This window comes from Diceros bicornis, unplaced genomic scaffold (assembly GCF_020826845.1).
Source record: "Diceros bicornis minor isolate mBicDic1 unplaced genomic scaffold, mDicBic1.mat.cur scaffold_414_ctg1, whole genome shotgun sequence".
Lineage (NCBI taxonomy): Eukaryota > Metazoa > Chordata > Mammalia > Perissodactyla > Rhinocerotidae > Diceros > Diceros bicornis.
In genome coordinates, this window is record NW_026691283.1 from 108,255 (window position 1) to 124,211 (window position 15,957).

Below are 15,957 nucleotides of genomic sequence, written 5' to 3' on the forward strand. Positions count from 1 at the left end.
GATTTCCAATTTCATTCTGTTGTGGTTAGAGAACATATTTTAATTTCAGTCCTTTTAAATGTATTGAGACTTTCTTTTTTCGCCTAGCCTATGGTCTATCCTGGAGAATGTTCCGTGTGTGTTCTAAAAGGATGTGTATCCTGCTGTTGTTTGGGTGCAGTGTTCTAGAGATGTCAGGTCAAGTTGGTTGATAGTTTCTGGGTTAATCTATATTGTTTGCTCCTACTATTATGCACCATGCTTGAATGTTCGTTATTAGCCTCTCATTGTTTTCAACAGACACCCCGGGAGGAAAGGCTGTTTGCTTTGGGTGATATCTGCATCAGGTCAGAAAAATAGAGCCTTGTTAATGGGGTCTTGCAGGGCACCACCACGCAGAACAAATGAGAGTTCTCTGGGAGTGGGGCTTTGCAGTTGTTCCAATCCTTTTCTGCCTCCCCCCCCCCCCCCCCGTGGCTGCCAGATTGCTGATTTCCACTGAAATTGTGAGCTGTTGGTGTTGAGGGCTCCTGCAGAGCTGAGGAGAGCTGGATGGGAATAGGTCAGATTAAGATGGGACCAAGCTTGCTGTTCTGACTGAGAGTCAGCTGCTTTCCTGGAGTGAACCTCCCCTAGATTGCTTGAAGTCTTTGGTTCTTTGTCAGAGTTTTGAAAAGTGGATTCTGACAGTTTCCCCGTGTTTTTGTTGCCCCACTATTTTCACTGACGTTGGTCAATCCATGTCCTTTGAATGTAGTTACTGACGTGGTCGGATCACATCTGCCGTTTTGCTGTTTATTTCTTTATGTCATTTTTATGTCTCTGCTCTTCCTTTGAGGCCCTCTTTTGTGGTTAATAGGTATTTTTCTAGCGGACCTTTTAAATTCCTTTGTTGGATGTTTTACTATATTTTGTTTGTTTGTTTTTTAGTTGCTCTTGGGATTAAAATATGTGTCCTAATTTATCACAATCTACTTCAGGTTAATAGTGACCTAATCCTGAGGAAACTAACTTTGTTCCAACATTGCTGCATTTCCTTCTCTCGCGTTTGTGTGGTTGTTGTGATATATACCACATCTTTATACATTTTAAGTCCGACAAAGTAATTTAGGATTATTATTTTATGCAATTGTCTTTTTAATCTCTTAAGGGATGAAGATAGTCAAAATATATTTGTGCAGTGTTGTATATTTACCTTCATAATCACTCTCCCTGATGTTCTTCATTTCTTCTTGTCACTGTTAGTGACCATCTGCTGTCATTTCCCTTCAGCCTGAAGGACTTCTTAAGACAGGTCTGCTAGCAGTGACTTCTCTCAGTCTTTGGTTGGGAATGTCTTTATTCCATCTTCAATTTTTTTTAAGTATGTTTTTGTGGGATATAGAATTAATGCTTGGTTGACAATTTCTGTCTTTCAGCACTTTGAAAATGTCATTCTACTGGTTTCTGGTCTCCACAGTTTCATAAGAGAACTGAGTCGTTAATCTGATTGTTGTTGCCTTGTATTTGATGAATCCATTTTCAGTACAGGTCTCACTTTCTTATTTCTTTGCATGTCTTGTATTTTTTTTGTTAAAAACTGGAATTTTTGATGATATAACAACTCTGGATTGTGGTATTTTTCCCCCTGGGTTTTTTTTTTTTCTTTTCAATTTTTGGGGGCTTAAGCTATAGCCTCAGCCTCCTCTGCTATGCGTGGCTACTGATGTCTTTGCTCAGGTTTCCTTTTAGTCTCCGTCCCTTTAGTTTTTTTAGCCTGGCTGCTTAAGGGTTGCCCCCTGTCTGCATACCTTTGTGGTCAGGCAATGATTTGGGCAGAGGTTGTGCTCAAACACCTTGAGCTTCTAAGGTTTCTACCCTCTACCTTTGGTTCTGTGGGTAGGTTGGAACCAGATCAAAGTTCAGCCTGTTCTCCAGTCTCCTCATCTTTACTTTCCACTGGTGCTCGGGTCTCCTCTGTCCATCCGTGCTGTTGCCCAGGTGGCGTGGGTGTGAGCAGAGCCTTCTGTGGCTCTCTCCTTTCTAGCATCTTCCCATGAAATTTCTGGCTGGTCTGCCTCTCCTCTTGCCCCCAATCAGGATTGCAGTCAGGCTCCTCGAGTTGCGCATTTTCCCTGTTTGTTTCCTACTAGTTTGCTGCTGGGCCTGAGTTTGCATCCTCCAGTTTCAGCACCCAATTTAAGTCTGTCCTTTCTGGCAACAAAGCTGAAGGTTTTCGTGGCCAGCCCTGCCCTGTTCAAACTCCTGTGCTAACTGAGCTGGGGTGGACGAACAGCACAAGACAGGAAGTCTGGAGACTGCAGCTGTTCTTACCTGTAGTTCTCGCAGTCTTCTGTGAATGATTCCTCAGTTTATTTGCCTTTTATTGATTTCCCAGGCTGTGAAGTGGTGTTCTTTAAATAATTTTGTCCATTTTTGTAGTTCTTTATTGGTGAGAGCTTCACTAAGTTCTTCACTCCACCATAGTTGGAAGTGCTCTGCTGGCACATTATTATAACACACATTACTGAATGCTGACTCTGTGTCAGGTGTTGTTCGAAGCCTTTTCCCATACTAGCAGATTTAATAACACAGTAGGTGCTCACCAAGTATTTGTTGAGTGTTGAATCAACAGCTACCACAAGCAATGAGAGAAAGCATAGAGTGCTGGGCATCCTCTGTGGACTCGCTTCTTTTCTATGTTTCCTGCTGTGCGGTCAGGGGCTGGCTCCTGCCTCCCCAGTGGGTCGTTTCTGTGGACCCAAGCCGTTCCCAAAGGCCAGGGAACTGAGCTTTTTGACTCACACAGGGGTGCATATGTATATGTTCCCTGTGAATGTGAGGAGAGAAAATATCACAGGACAAAAGAAGGGATGTGTCACTATGGGATGACTTGATTAAACAAGTCACCAACAAGTCAAGTTTAAAGGAAATACTTAGCTAGCTTTCTTCCAGAAATGCTGGAATTAAAAAAAATTATTTTCCTTTGTTTTTTGCACAGAAAGTGTCACCCTGAGCTAACACATGTGCCAGTCTTCCTCTATTTCCTATGTGGGTCGCCGCCCCAGCATGGCCACTGACAAGTGGTGTAGGTCTGCGCCAGAGAACTGATCCCAGGCCACCAAAGCAGAGCACACCAAACTTAACCACTGGGAAGTGGACCACTGGACGGCCCCCCGCCCCCCAAAATTCTTCATCTTTGTTCACTATTAGTGGTCAGCTGGCGTTTTCCTCAGGAGTAGATTTACGTGTAGTCTCTGAGATTGACTCTGGAGGCCTGTGATGAACTGTAAACAGCTAAGAGACAGTGGGGGCTCATGTGGGTGACCATAGAATTTGTCGTCCAGTTTGTTCGAGAGTGAACGTTGGGACATCAGGTGTAAACTAGGCCTATCCCAGGCCACACGGGAAGGTGCTCACTCTGGGTTTTATGCGAAGGGGGTTAATTCTAAAGCCAGGCTGCCTTTGATTGGCTTCAGCCCCACCTAATCCTCAGTTTCCTCACGCGGCCAGTGAAGGTGAGGATTGATAACATCACATGTGGGTGAAACACCCCACAAAGCCACTGGGCTGTGAATGTGTCACGTTCGATGTAGCTGTGGTATGAATGCTTCTTCATGGCAGGGGTTTGAGAATGTCACAGTGCAGCATGAGGCTCACGAGTGTACATTCTGGAACCAGATAACCTCCACTTATTAGCTGTGTGACTGTGTCGGGAAAGTTATTTAATCTCTAGGAGCCTCGATTTTCTCCTCTACCAGATACTCCTCCTGCTACCACCAGTAATGATAGTGAGTATATGCCGTCACTCTTACACGTTAAGTCAGGTTCTATTCACTGTAGGGGCTTTAGCTCTATTAACTCATTTAGTCCTCACAACAACCCAATAAGAGAGAAGTTATTCTCAACTCCAATTCACATAGAGGGAAACGGACACAGAGAGGTCAAGCAGTCCATTTCAGGTCGCACAACTGGTCATAGTCTACCAGCTGTAGACCCCATGGTCTTTCCAAGATTCAAACTAAGGTAATCTTCAATTTAACTGCTCTGTGAGACTGTGTCTTCGTGAACGGGGAGGATCTGATACCTAGACCCTTGGGTGAGTGTGAAGATAAAATGGGACAGTACATCTCAAACACTTAGCACATAGGAAACGTTCCTTAAGTGTTTGCTGCTGTGTTAATAGTGTGTGTTCTTGGAGTGGGTGAACAAGCTGCCATTTATTGCTGGAAAAGCTGGACGTCCCAGGTCAGTGAATGCTTTATGGGAACTCTTTTTCAGATTTCACCTGCCGCCTGTGGCCGTGGAGTCACACTGCTGTCCTCTAAAACCAAGGATGGGACGGAAGTTTGGGGGATGGAACTCAACAGAGATTCCCGGCTTGGCTTTCACAGGAGCCAGGAAGGGAAACGTGAAGCTCTCCCCTTGGCTTTCTCTGCTATGATTGGCTGAGGAAGCTCCCTCTGACTTTCAAGAATCTGATGACATCAACCAAACCACAACAACAACAAGGATGGAGTCTTGAAAGGCATGTTGTTTGAAACCATCTGGGCTAGATTATTTTTCAGCCCGTTTGGTAAAGGTCATTTGCTGCTAAGTAGGGGTGTTCTTTTTTGGCCCCAGAGTGATGACGTTTGTTTCCTCGCTTGAGATAGCCTGAGACACCCTACAGTGCCTAGAATGTGGTCTGGGGAAGAAATTCAACGAAAGCCTTAAGATGGAGGCTTTATTCCAATTATTTGAAACTGGATTGTAAAAATGTTAGAAATTATTGATGATATTTTAACAAATATTCATTAGTCAATGAATAGTATGAGGACAATAAGAAGCATTTTTTAAAATAAAGTGGAATTACCCAGAAGTACATACTGGACAAATCTTTCTTGTCATTTTTTTCGTGTTCCGTCATTTGTATGCAAGTATCTTTTTATATAATTTTGATCACAGTGTCTATTTTGTGTTCTGCCTTCTTTCAGTTTATTTTATATTAGAATTCTTTTACAGTTAGTATTGAAGTCTTGATTGGCTGTATGATGCCACATTACGTTTCTTTTTACCTTTTGTTAGGAACGATTGTAGACATACACAGAAGTGGCTGGAATAGGATAATGCACCCCGTGGGCCGTCGCCAGCTTCTGCCGTCATCAACACATGACGGTCTTGTTTTACTCATTTCCCCCACCTTCTCCCTCGGCAAATTGGGAACAATCGTCAGATTATTGATTTCATTTATGAATATTTCAATCCATATCTAAAAAATAAGGACCCCCAAAAAAGGAAATACATCGTCACACCTAAAAATAATTAACAGTATAATCCCTGAATATCAAATATGTAGTCAGCATTCAAACTGCCTTTTGTCTCCGAACTGTCAATAGATTTTTATTTTAAATTTAAAAATTTATTTGAATCAAGGGCCAGAGAAAGTCTAGGCGTGGCAACTGGTTGATAAGACTTTTATAGTCTTTTAAGTCTGTTTTAATCTTTTCTCCTTGATATTTATTTAATGATGTCACGTTGTTTATTCTACAGAATTTTCCAGTCTGCAATTTGTTGAATGCATCCCTGTGGTGCCGTTTGACATGATCCTCTGTCCTCTGTATTTCCTGCCAATTGGTAGTTGGACCTAGAGCCAGATTCCCTTTCGATGTTATGTATTTACTGCTTCCCAGGCCCTTAGGGGTCTATGCAGATAGTAATGGGGGATGTGAATCACTTGTCAGTATTTTAAAGTACTTCATATTTTCAGCTACTAATATAAGCTAACAACATCGTCCATTTTCTTTGATTTTGCCTAGAATCACATCATCTCATTGAGATAAACCAGATATTTCATGCAGGTAAAAAGTTGTCTGGAAATTATATCATTCACTGATGAATACGAATGGGCAAGTGTATTATTATAGCAGTCATAATGCCATTTATTTGGTAGACGAGATCTATTGAAAGATGGGGATCATAGGAGAAAGTAGGGGATCCTTAGTAAGGAGTATGTTGAGAACCAGTGCATTCACAGACCTTCTCCTGAACTCTAGCCTCCATTGTAAATATTCAGAAGGTCATCGTTTAAAACCTGCAAGAGGCGTTCCCTACATAGCCCATCTGGCCTCCTCGGTAGGATTGTAAAGAACAATAAGTTTCTTTAGAGTGACTTCTAAACATCTTTCCCCCTTACTTGCTTATTTAAAAATTAAAATTTTCTATTATGAATAGATACCATGTTTGCATAATTCAGAATCCTAGAGGCACAGTAGAACATATGATGAAGACTCTGCTTTCCACCTCTGTCCTCCCAGCACCATGGTTTCTCTGCCTGTAGACAACCTGTGTTAACAGTTTCCGGTTCATCCTTCCGAAGAGATTTAATGCATGTGCAAGCAAATGCGTCTGTGTATTCTTTTTGCCTCCTTTTATTTTAAGTGCTGTCGTATAATATAGATCCTGTTCTTCACCTTACTGAGAAATCCTAGTGGCTATTGCAGGAAGTGGCTATTGCTTTTACTTTCCTGAAGAGTTCAAATGGTGTGAAATGACACGAGAAGAGCTTTCTTTAAAGACTAAGGATGCTTTTCCCTAACCCAGTGTGTCGTGGAGGCAATGTGGTGCAGTGGGTTGGAGTTGGGGACTGCTCCTCGCTCTGCCACTAACTTACGTACCTTGAGTAAGTCTTTCCCATCTCACTGCATAACAACGTGAGGATGGGGCAGTGATCTCTCATGTTAGAAATGCTCTGACTCTGCATCAGTGCACTGACCCCGGTTGTGTTCATTTGAGCGAGGGGAGACAAGTGTGTTTTAGAGCTCTCACCTGTCCCACTGCCTCTGGATAGACCTCAGGAGACACAGGTGTACAAGTCTCCTGTGCCAGAGCCCACTCTCTGGTCCTGACAGACGGTGAAGGAGGTGAATTGACCTGTTGGAGATTGGTGGAGGGTGGGGGGACCAGTTTCTTGCCATTGGGCCTGAAGTTGACCATTTGATTGAGCCACATGTGATTTGTGAAGCTGTTGGAATTTCCCGGAGCAAATCAGTAGGATAGCTTAAGAGAGCTGTGTTGGGCAGACCTTGCTGACTCTCTTCTGTTTCTGCACTCTGTGGTTCTTGGGAAATCTCAGGTATTTATAAACGTGACAGCGCACACCAGGCAGCCTCATCAAGGCCTCCCTTTGCCGTGAAGTCACTGAGCCAGGCTGCGTATGTAGACGGTTTTTTCTATTGTACTGAGAGAAGGCTGTTTGCTAACGCTTCCTCCAAGAGGTGGGGCTTTCAGAGTCCAGGCTCCTTGGTAACCCTGATCGTCGCCAAAAAAGTGGTTATCCCAGGGAAAGCCACCTCGACTAAATTTTTCACATTTCATTTTCTGGCTAGGGGTGCTTTGTAGGAAAAGGCCAAGGTGGTGTTTAGAAACTCTTTCCAGAGGGGGCTTGGCCTCGAGGGCAGCCTGTTGACAGGTCCAAGGAATGGGGGTGCTGAGGCCTTTCACAGGAGGTACTCGCCTCTTATGGAATTCCTGAGAGGCAGAACGAGGGCCCAGAGGGGAAGCAGAGGGAAAGTACAGGTGTCCCAGTCTGTTGCAGCAGGTCTGCACCCCAGCATGCCTGGAGGTGTGCCTGCACTGGCTGGGAATATTGGAGAAGGAAACCCAGTGGCAGTTGGGTGAGCAGTTGGACTAGGACCACTTTCCAGACCCCCTCTCAGTCCTGACATTCTTGGGTTCCACACACCTGTAGAACTGATTTCATTGGTGGTGGTATTCTTTAGTCTTCAGCCTGGCAAACAGCTATTACGGACAATGTGGAAGGAAGGTGGTGGAAAATGAACTTTACAGGTGAGTTCCCACAAGGACTACCCCTCCCCAAGTTGTGTTGAGCATTAAACATCTCCGGAGTGATTACTGTGTGATAGAGCCACAGAGCAGTACCAAGCAAGGTTCCTCATGCCTGAGAGGAGCAGTGAGCACTCCCCAGAGAGCTGTGGAGAGTGTTGTTCCATCGCAGGGGGAGCATCAGCCTGCTGGGAGGGCAGGTGCATGAGCATTGATTGGGATACCTGGACTTTCTTTGGATTCACTCTTTATTTTTAACCAAATTGATTACCTTCAAAAATTTCTCTGTTTCAGTTCTATGTCTGTTTGTCTTTAAAAAAGTTTCTCTCTAGATCCTCGCATTATGCTGGTGGATCTAAACACCAGTCTCAACTCTGGCAGCGTATTAAAATCACCAAGCGATTTTATTTGTTTTGTGTTACTTTCCCACCTGGGTCTACCTCTGCCTGCTATTTGAACTTGAGAGTTTCCCTGATAGTTATGTGTGTGGGGGGCCACCAGTTAGGGGTGACAGAGGAGAGGCCAGAACCCCACAGTGCTTACTATGACCATATGTCTTGCTTCTACCCAGATTGCCCTCAGTCATTAGCGAAAGTCACAAAGTCCATAGAAGGCAGGACGTCAGTGGACAGGTGGTCCAGGTAAGAGGCTTGGGCTGAGAGCCACTCATTCTGACTCCTGGGGCACTTCTGAAAGCGTGAAATTTGGGTGGGGTGATGGCAAATTTGGTAGAGGGATTTTATGAATTAATAAGATGTTTCATAAAAATTATTAGCTGCCTACTATAGGCCAGGATGTATCGTAGATCATGGGGTATGAAGTTTGATAATGTTTGGGGGGATAACACTGTAGTGGGAAAGACAGGTTAAAAAACTAGCTGCACCCGAGTGTGTCCAGGCACTGTGTGTGTTCCAGGCTGCCTTTATCTTGCTCACCATTTATTCCCACCCCGGGGGCAGTGCCTGGCACGTGGTAGATAGCTAAGATCAATCCTTAAATACGTAAGTGAATGCATCTAGAAAGTGCTATAAGAGTACCAAAAGGGGAATTGTTAAGTCCGTGCGGTGGAATGGAAGGGAGAGAAGGCATCGTGGAGGAGGTGGCAGAGGCATGTACCAGATAGGCTGGGGATGGAGGGTGGGAAAGGTTTCATGGCAGAGGGGAGGGGGCAGGTGGAGACTTTAACTGCTGAGAGCATGCGGGGTGGCTGGAGTTTGGCATGCTTACAGCGGAGTGCTGTGGCATAGGCTGGAAGACAGGTGGAGAGTGAGTGATGCAGGGTTTTCTAGGGTTGGGGGAGGAGGTGATGAAGGCCACTTGGGAAGGCGTGGGGAGAAGGGACAGGTGGAGAGACATGTAAGGAGGATTGACCAGATGTGGGGCTTGATAAGAGGTCCAGGGAGTGAGCTAGAAGGGGTGGAGCCTGACTCCACCTGCAAATGAGTGGCTGCTGATGTTCTCAACTCAGATGGGGGAGTCCTGGAGGAGGGGCAGGCTTGGGTTGAGTGGGAGGGAGACGCGAGGAGGAGGTAGAGAGTGAATTTGCTTTTAAGTTTGCAGTAGAGTGTGGTGCTTCTTGCACAGACTTGAAAGTCCCATGGATGCGAATTCAAGTCCCTGCTTCCCCACATATTAACTGGATGACTTTGGGCAAGTTACCAACCTTCTCTGAGATTCAGTTTCTTCGTAGGTGTTCTTGGTTATTGACTTAGCACAGTGCCTGGCATAATAAGCATTTAGTAAACGGTGCTTTTCATTAGGCAGTTAGAAAAGCAGGTCTGGAACTCAGTAGAGTTGTTGGGAGTGGAGATAGCAGGGTAGAGGTGAGAGGGAAAGCCTTGGAAATGGATGCAGCCTCCCAGGGGAGCGTGAAGAGGAGGAGAGAAGAGGGCAGAAGACAGACCTTGGAGAAGGATTCCAACACTGAAGGGTAAGCAGTAGGGCTGAGCTAAGGAACAAGATTGGAAGCTACTGGAGAGGCAGAAGAGAGGGATGGGGAAGAGAAAGGCTTGTGGAGGAGGGAGTGGTTCCACAGGGATGGACTGGGATGGAGGAGCTCTTGGGTCTTCTCCTCAGGACATCTGGCCCTTTCCTTTAGCAAGAGCCGCGTCAGTGGAGGGGCAGGCAGAAACCAGGCTGCAGTGGAGTGAGAAAGAATAAGAAGTGGAGGTTGTGTGGGGCAGCCTGCCTGGATCCGGCCCCCTACGGGCTCAGGAGCAGTAGGGAATGCTCCCGTACTTTGCGTCCCTTGAGCAGGACACTGGGCTTCCAAGGATTTCTTCTCATCAGCCTTCCCTCTGTTCGTCTGATAGGTCGCCTGTGGTCAGGACCATAGTCTGTTCCTAACGGATAAAGGAGAAGTCTATTCTGGTGGATGGGGCGCAGCTGGGCAAACAGGTAGTGGACCTTACACCCCCTTGGGATGGTGCAGTCTGGAGCTGTGAGCGGTGGGGCTCTCATGGGCTAAAACCACCTGCCTTCATTTGACTCTTACCTCTCTTATCACTTCCTGGGGCCACTGCTCTGTTTGTCCCTTCCCAGTGCCCTCATCCCAGCTCCCATGGAAAGGAACGGATAAAGGATTGGGTGGAGGATTAAAGCCACCCGTCAGCAGAGGAGCTGTGAGCCTTTCTCTCAGCAGAGACAGGAAACTGTATGAGGCTTTCAAAGAGAAAACAAGTGTCCCCTAAAAGGAGCTTGATGTTCACTGATTTGAGAAGAATGTAATTAATGCAGGGAGGAATGATTGAGAAACTTTCTCAAGCTTGTATATTTAACCTTTTTGTTTCTGATATTGGTCTGAAGGGAGGGCCGTTAAATATAAGACTAAATCTTTTAGAAATTCTCAGTGATCCTACCAGCACATGATATCATCTTTGTTCATTGTCTAGTGTTTTCTTCCAGTCCTCGTTCATATGTGCACTACTTTTTTTTTCCCCCAAAGCCCCAGTAGATAGTTGTATGCCATAGCTGCACATCCTTCTAGTTGCTGTATGTGGGACACGGCCTCAGCATGGCCGGAGAAGCGGTGCATTGGTGGGTGTCCAGGATCCGAACCGGGGCCACCAGCAGCGGAGCGCAGGCACTTAAGCGCTAAGCCACGGGTCTGGCCCTTTTTTTCTTTTCTTTCTTTTTTTTTGATGAGAAAGATTCGCCCTGAGCTACCATCCGATGCCAATCCTCCTCTTTTGTCTAACAAAGATTGCCCCTGGGCTAACATCTGTGTCCATCTTCCTCTACTCCACATGGGACACCGCCACAGCATGGCTTGACAAGTGGTGCATCGGTGCACGCCCGGGATCCGTACCTGGGAGTCCCGGGTCGCTGCAACGGAGGAGCGTGCACACTTAACTGCTCCGCCACCGGGATGGGCCCCATGTGTGCACATTTGTATACAGTAATCACACCATAGGTGTGGTTTTATATGCTTGTTTTATCATTTATACTTACATAAAGCATTTTTCCATGGTGGTAATGTTTTCACAGTTACAGTTTTTAATATTTGTATGATATAGCATCAATTTAATTTATCATAATTAATTATTCATTTTACCATTTTATTAAATAATTACGTAAGCTTTTCCCTGTTGTCATGTGGCATACTTCTTTGGAGGCGGAGTGCAGTGGCCGTTGGAGATATCATGACATTTATCTTGTGTGCATACGTGACTTTTTCTTTCGTTTGGATTATTGCTCTAGGATAAATCCCAGGAGTGTCAAAGGAGTAGGATATTTTTATTGTTGTCAGAATGTGTTGTTAAATTGCTTTCCAGAAGTTTTACCAGTTGATACTGCCGGCAGCAGCGGGTAGAAGTACCACTTGAATTTTGTGGGTGAGGCATCTGGGGGGGCTTAGCTGGGTCTTTGGCTCTGAGTCTCTCAAAGGCTGCAGTCATCGTAGGGTTCCACTGGGAAGGCTCTGCTTCCAGGAGCACACCGATGGTTGTTTGCAGGATTCAGGGACCCCAATTCCTTGCTGGTAGTTGTCCAGCAAATGGTTGCTGGCCAAGCCTTCCTCCGTTCCTTGCCATGTAGGCTTCTCCACGTGGCAGCTCCCAACATGGCAGCTGGCTCCGTCAGAGTGACCAAATGAGAGGGTAGGACAGAGTGCCAATGAGACAGAAGCTGGTGTTCTCTCCTTTAATCTGGGCAGTGACCTCCCTTCACTTTTGCTGGCCTTCTGCTTGTGAGAAGCAAGCCACTAGGTCCAGCCCCCACACAAGGGTGGGGAGTACACGTGGGTGTGAACAGCAGGAGACGGGGATCACTAGGGGCCATTTTAGAAGTAGCCCGCCACAACCGTGATCTTGACTGTGGCCTGAGCCTCCCCCTGTCAGTGACAACAGTGATTTCGTTCCAGTGGCCCTTGCCAGAGCACAGTGAGGTAAAGAAGCTCTCTGCGAGCCAGGCAGCAGAGGCCAGGCCCCAGCTCTGCCAGCCTCGCTCACCTAGGTGTACACTTTCTGGGTCAGTAAACCCCTCTTTTCCTTTGAGTCAATTTAGGGACTGTTGTTGTTCTGCTGTCTTCACCAAAGCACTTAGAATCTGTCTTTCCAAAGCACTTAGAATCTGCCTTTCCAAAGTTATCCCTCAGCAGAGGCACCAAGATCAAATCCTGCTGGAAAGCTAAGTTGGCCACACTTCATCCTCCAGACCGCTGACCCTCCCATCTCTCGCTCTCAGCAGAAGAACCTGCCTCCTGTTTCATAGAGGAAACAGATGCCGTCAGCTGAGAAAGCCCTCAGTTTCCCACTCGGACTCCTGCACACTTGCCTCTACCTGTCCCCGCCCTGGGTCCCTTCCCTTTATAGCAGTGGGGGAAGCGTGTCTCATCCTGCTGAAGCTGATGCTTCTCTCTGTGTCCTGGATCCCATCTCCCCCCCGTTCCTCAGAAGCCTCACTCCATCTGCTGGGCCTTCTTCCCCACAACTTCAGCCTCTCCCTGTCTACTCGTCCCTCGCCATCAGCATTTACACATGACTCAGGTGTCTTCCATCTTAAGGGGCCCTGTGTGGAGCCCTCCACGTCCTCCCGTTCCCCCAAGTCCCACCCCTTCGCTTCACCTCCTGCCTCCACTTCTAGGCCAGACTTCTCAGGAGCTGCATTGACTTACTGTCCCCATGTCCTTGTCTCCTTCTCATTCCTCTGTCCGTTCCACTCAGCTTCCACCCTTATCAGTTTGCTGAGTGGCTCTTGCTAGGGTTACGGTGACCTCCATGTTGCTGAAAACAAGAATAAAGCACCTGGAGACCATTGTCCAATCTTTCCCTTTCTTGATCTCTCAGCAACGTTTGACATTGGCTGTGACGTGCCGAGCATCTTGGTGAAGAGCGGTCTTCCTTTCGCCCCTGTGACTGAGCTCTCTGAGGGCTCTCTTCCTTTCTCGTTCCTTCTGGGCTCGTTTCCTGGCTGTGCTCCTGGGCCAGGCCCTCCCATGTCAGAGGTCCCCATGGCAGGACTGTGCTCTCCTCCTTTCCTCTGCCTTCTCCTTCAGAAGGTCTCACCCTCACCGTGGCTGCAGTCACCGACTGTGTGCTCAGGAGTCTCCAGCTGGCAGCTGAGGCCCAGCATGCTCTTGGGAGGTGCAGACATCTCTCAGTGCCACTTGACGTTTGCCCTTGGCCATCTCTAAGCACTGTGAGTTCAGTGGGTCCAAAAGTGAACCCCTGCTCGTCCCCCACCTGCTCCTTCTCCACTGTTTGCCACGTCCACTCACGTTCCCCTCTAGGAATCATGTCCACTCCTTACTTAGAACACTTACCGGCTACGCATTGTGCTTAGAATAAAGACCAGACCATTCCGTGGTCTACAGCATCCTGCATGATCTGCCCTCCCTGCTCCCCACTGGCGTCTTGCAAATATTCCCCCTCGTCCCCTGACTTCATCCACTGGGCCCTTGTTTAAACTCCCTCAGTGGGCCATGGCCCCTCCCTCCCTGTGCAGGTGCTGTCTCCCCTACGTGGAATACCGTGCTCTCCCCTCCCCTCCACACTCCTACTCATCCCTCAGACTGCGTGGATAGAGTGTAGCCTCCTGAACGCTCCTGCCCATGAACTACTTCAGGCTCCCTGAGTTTCCTCACGGAGGCCCCTGTCCTGCCATCCTTGCAGTCAGCACAGATTAATTGGGTGATAATTCTGGCTGACCTCTGCCTCCTCCGCTAGACTGAACTCAGAGAGAGGGACCGGGTCTCTTCCTTCCCCTCATGTTCCCATCACCAGTTAGATGTATAGCGTATGTTTGCTGTTTGGGACATATTTGTGGAGTGAATGAATGACCTGGCACTTATCTGCTCCTTCCGTTCACCAGAATCCTTCCAAGTTCTCACCGGTTTGTCTTCCTAACAGTATGGACCCTTCCTGTGACTCGGGTGAACGTCCCCCGGTACTTGCCCTTCTCAGTTGTGGGGACCGTTAAGCACATGGCGTGTAGGGGCACTGGCTGTGCTGTATGAAATGGTGAGAGCCTCTTGCAGGCAGGTCATTGGGAAGCTCTAGAGGGGTCGATGGTGAAGGGTCGGTGTCTGTTGGATTCACAGGCACAGACCTCAGCCTGAGGGAGGGAACGTGGCTGTGGGAAGACCTAGTTAGAGTGAGTTCAGTTAATAGAGGGTGAGGGTGACGTTCCTGACAGAACGATAGTAGCCCTGGTTTCTCTGTAGACAAATAGCCAGCCCAGAGCTTAGTAATTCTGTAGTAAACCTCTGGAGTGGAGAAGGAACTGCTTTCACCCCCTCCCGTCGCCTGGGCCAGAGACTCTGGCCCTGCCTCCTCCAGAGAGGCTGCACCAAGAAACAGAGACAGAGGGAGAAGAGCCTTAGGGTTTCGACGCTGAGGTCTATGCCCCTGGGATGAAACATCTGGCACCACTGATGGGTATTCCACTTTTTATAAGCAAAACATCATTTCTGAGAGTTATCGGCATCTGGCCCTAAGTTGTTTTGTACTTGGCTTGCCCTCCTGGTCAGTGTGAATCTTAGACCTGTTAGTAGGGGGACAACTGCCCTTCTGAGGCTCTCCTGTGTTCACATGGGGTTTCTGGGTGATTTGTTGACTAGGCCCCTCCAGCTTGCCCTCCAGGTGTGGGAAGTTTGTATTCTGAGCTTGGTTAGTTTGCTTGACATACGCCCAGAGTAAGAATTTAAAAGAGGAGAAAAGAAACTGATTCTTTTCCAAGTGTCATTAATGTGTTTTTGCCAAGCAAGGAGGAGAAAACAATCCCTGTGGATCTAAAGCATCCCGGCGGTGCAGTTTGAATTTCTGGTGAAGAGGGCTGCACTTGGTTTGACTTACTGACCGCTGTTTTTACTGTCATGTAGAAGGACATGTTTTTGTCTGAGGCTACGGAATTCTTGGCAAAGGACCAAACCTAGTGGAAACTGCTCTTCCGGAAGTGATTCCACCCACTCTCTTCAGCTTGATGGAGTTCAACCCAGAAGTCCAGGTTTCCCGCATTTGCTGTGGACTCAGCCGCGTTGCTCCTCTTACCAGTAAGTGGCCAAGCCCGTGTGGCCCCAGTGACAGGCCGAGCTGCATTCTCTTAGGTTCACCCCAAGCCGTGGGCAGCTTTCAGTGTCCATCCATCCAGTGGAGGGGCGCCCCACGTGGATAATTACAGAGAGCAGCTCATCCAGACGTTGTTTGGCTTGAAGTTGTATAATGTGTGTCTTTTTTCATCCTGGAGTTTTGTTTTTGGTTCCTTTGGTTTGTGGTTGGGCTCATGTGAAAGTGAATTTTCTCAAGAGGACGCCAGTCAGTGGTAGGAGGGGGACCCTCGAGATGTCGGGGTGCTGGGGAACCCAGCAGAGTTTTGGTGAATCCCCGGGAGAGCCATTGGGAAATGAAAGTGTGGGACTCATCCTGCTCCTGGCCAAGCCCAAATCCTGACCCGACCCAGGAATGGGGGACGGCAGGACGCTGATTTGTCAGATGCCCTGGGGTTTTGTGGAGGAAAATATGCCCCATTTCTCCAAAGTGCCGGGAGAGAATGATCAAAGCCAAGGCTGGAATGGAGCTGTTCTTGAAGGTTTGCCCAGTTACAAAGCCGTCAGACGCCCAGGTGCCTCCCGCCCTCGGATATCCGCTTTCCTTGATTGCCTCTCCCGTTCCAGCACAGTAACTGTCGGGTCAGTCTGCTGCTCTTTAGTTGACCTGACTGGTAAGACTGAAGAAAATT

At 47.5% G+C, this 15,957-nt stretch overlaps 1 long non-coding RNA gene across 2 annotated transcripts; it reads left to right on the forward strand.

The window, feature by feature from the left end:
• The first annotated feature begins 5,026 nt into the window (after window positions 1-5,026).
• LOC131402975 (uncharacterized) lies at window positions 5,027-15,250 on the forward strand. 2 transcript variants are annotated; one of them, XR_009219105.1, is made up of 5 exons: window positions 5,027-5,798; window positions 7,719-7,785; window positions 8,354-8,423; window positions 10,095-10,179; window positions 15,101-15,250. It is a non-coding gene; the product is annotated as an uncharacterized LOC131402975 (long non-coding RNA). The 2 variants fall into 2 exon arrangements; XR_009219104.1 differs by lacking the exon at window positions 15,101-15,250 and having other exon boundaries at window positions 10,095-10,293.
• Window positions 15,251-15,957: the final 707 nt, after the last annotated feature.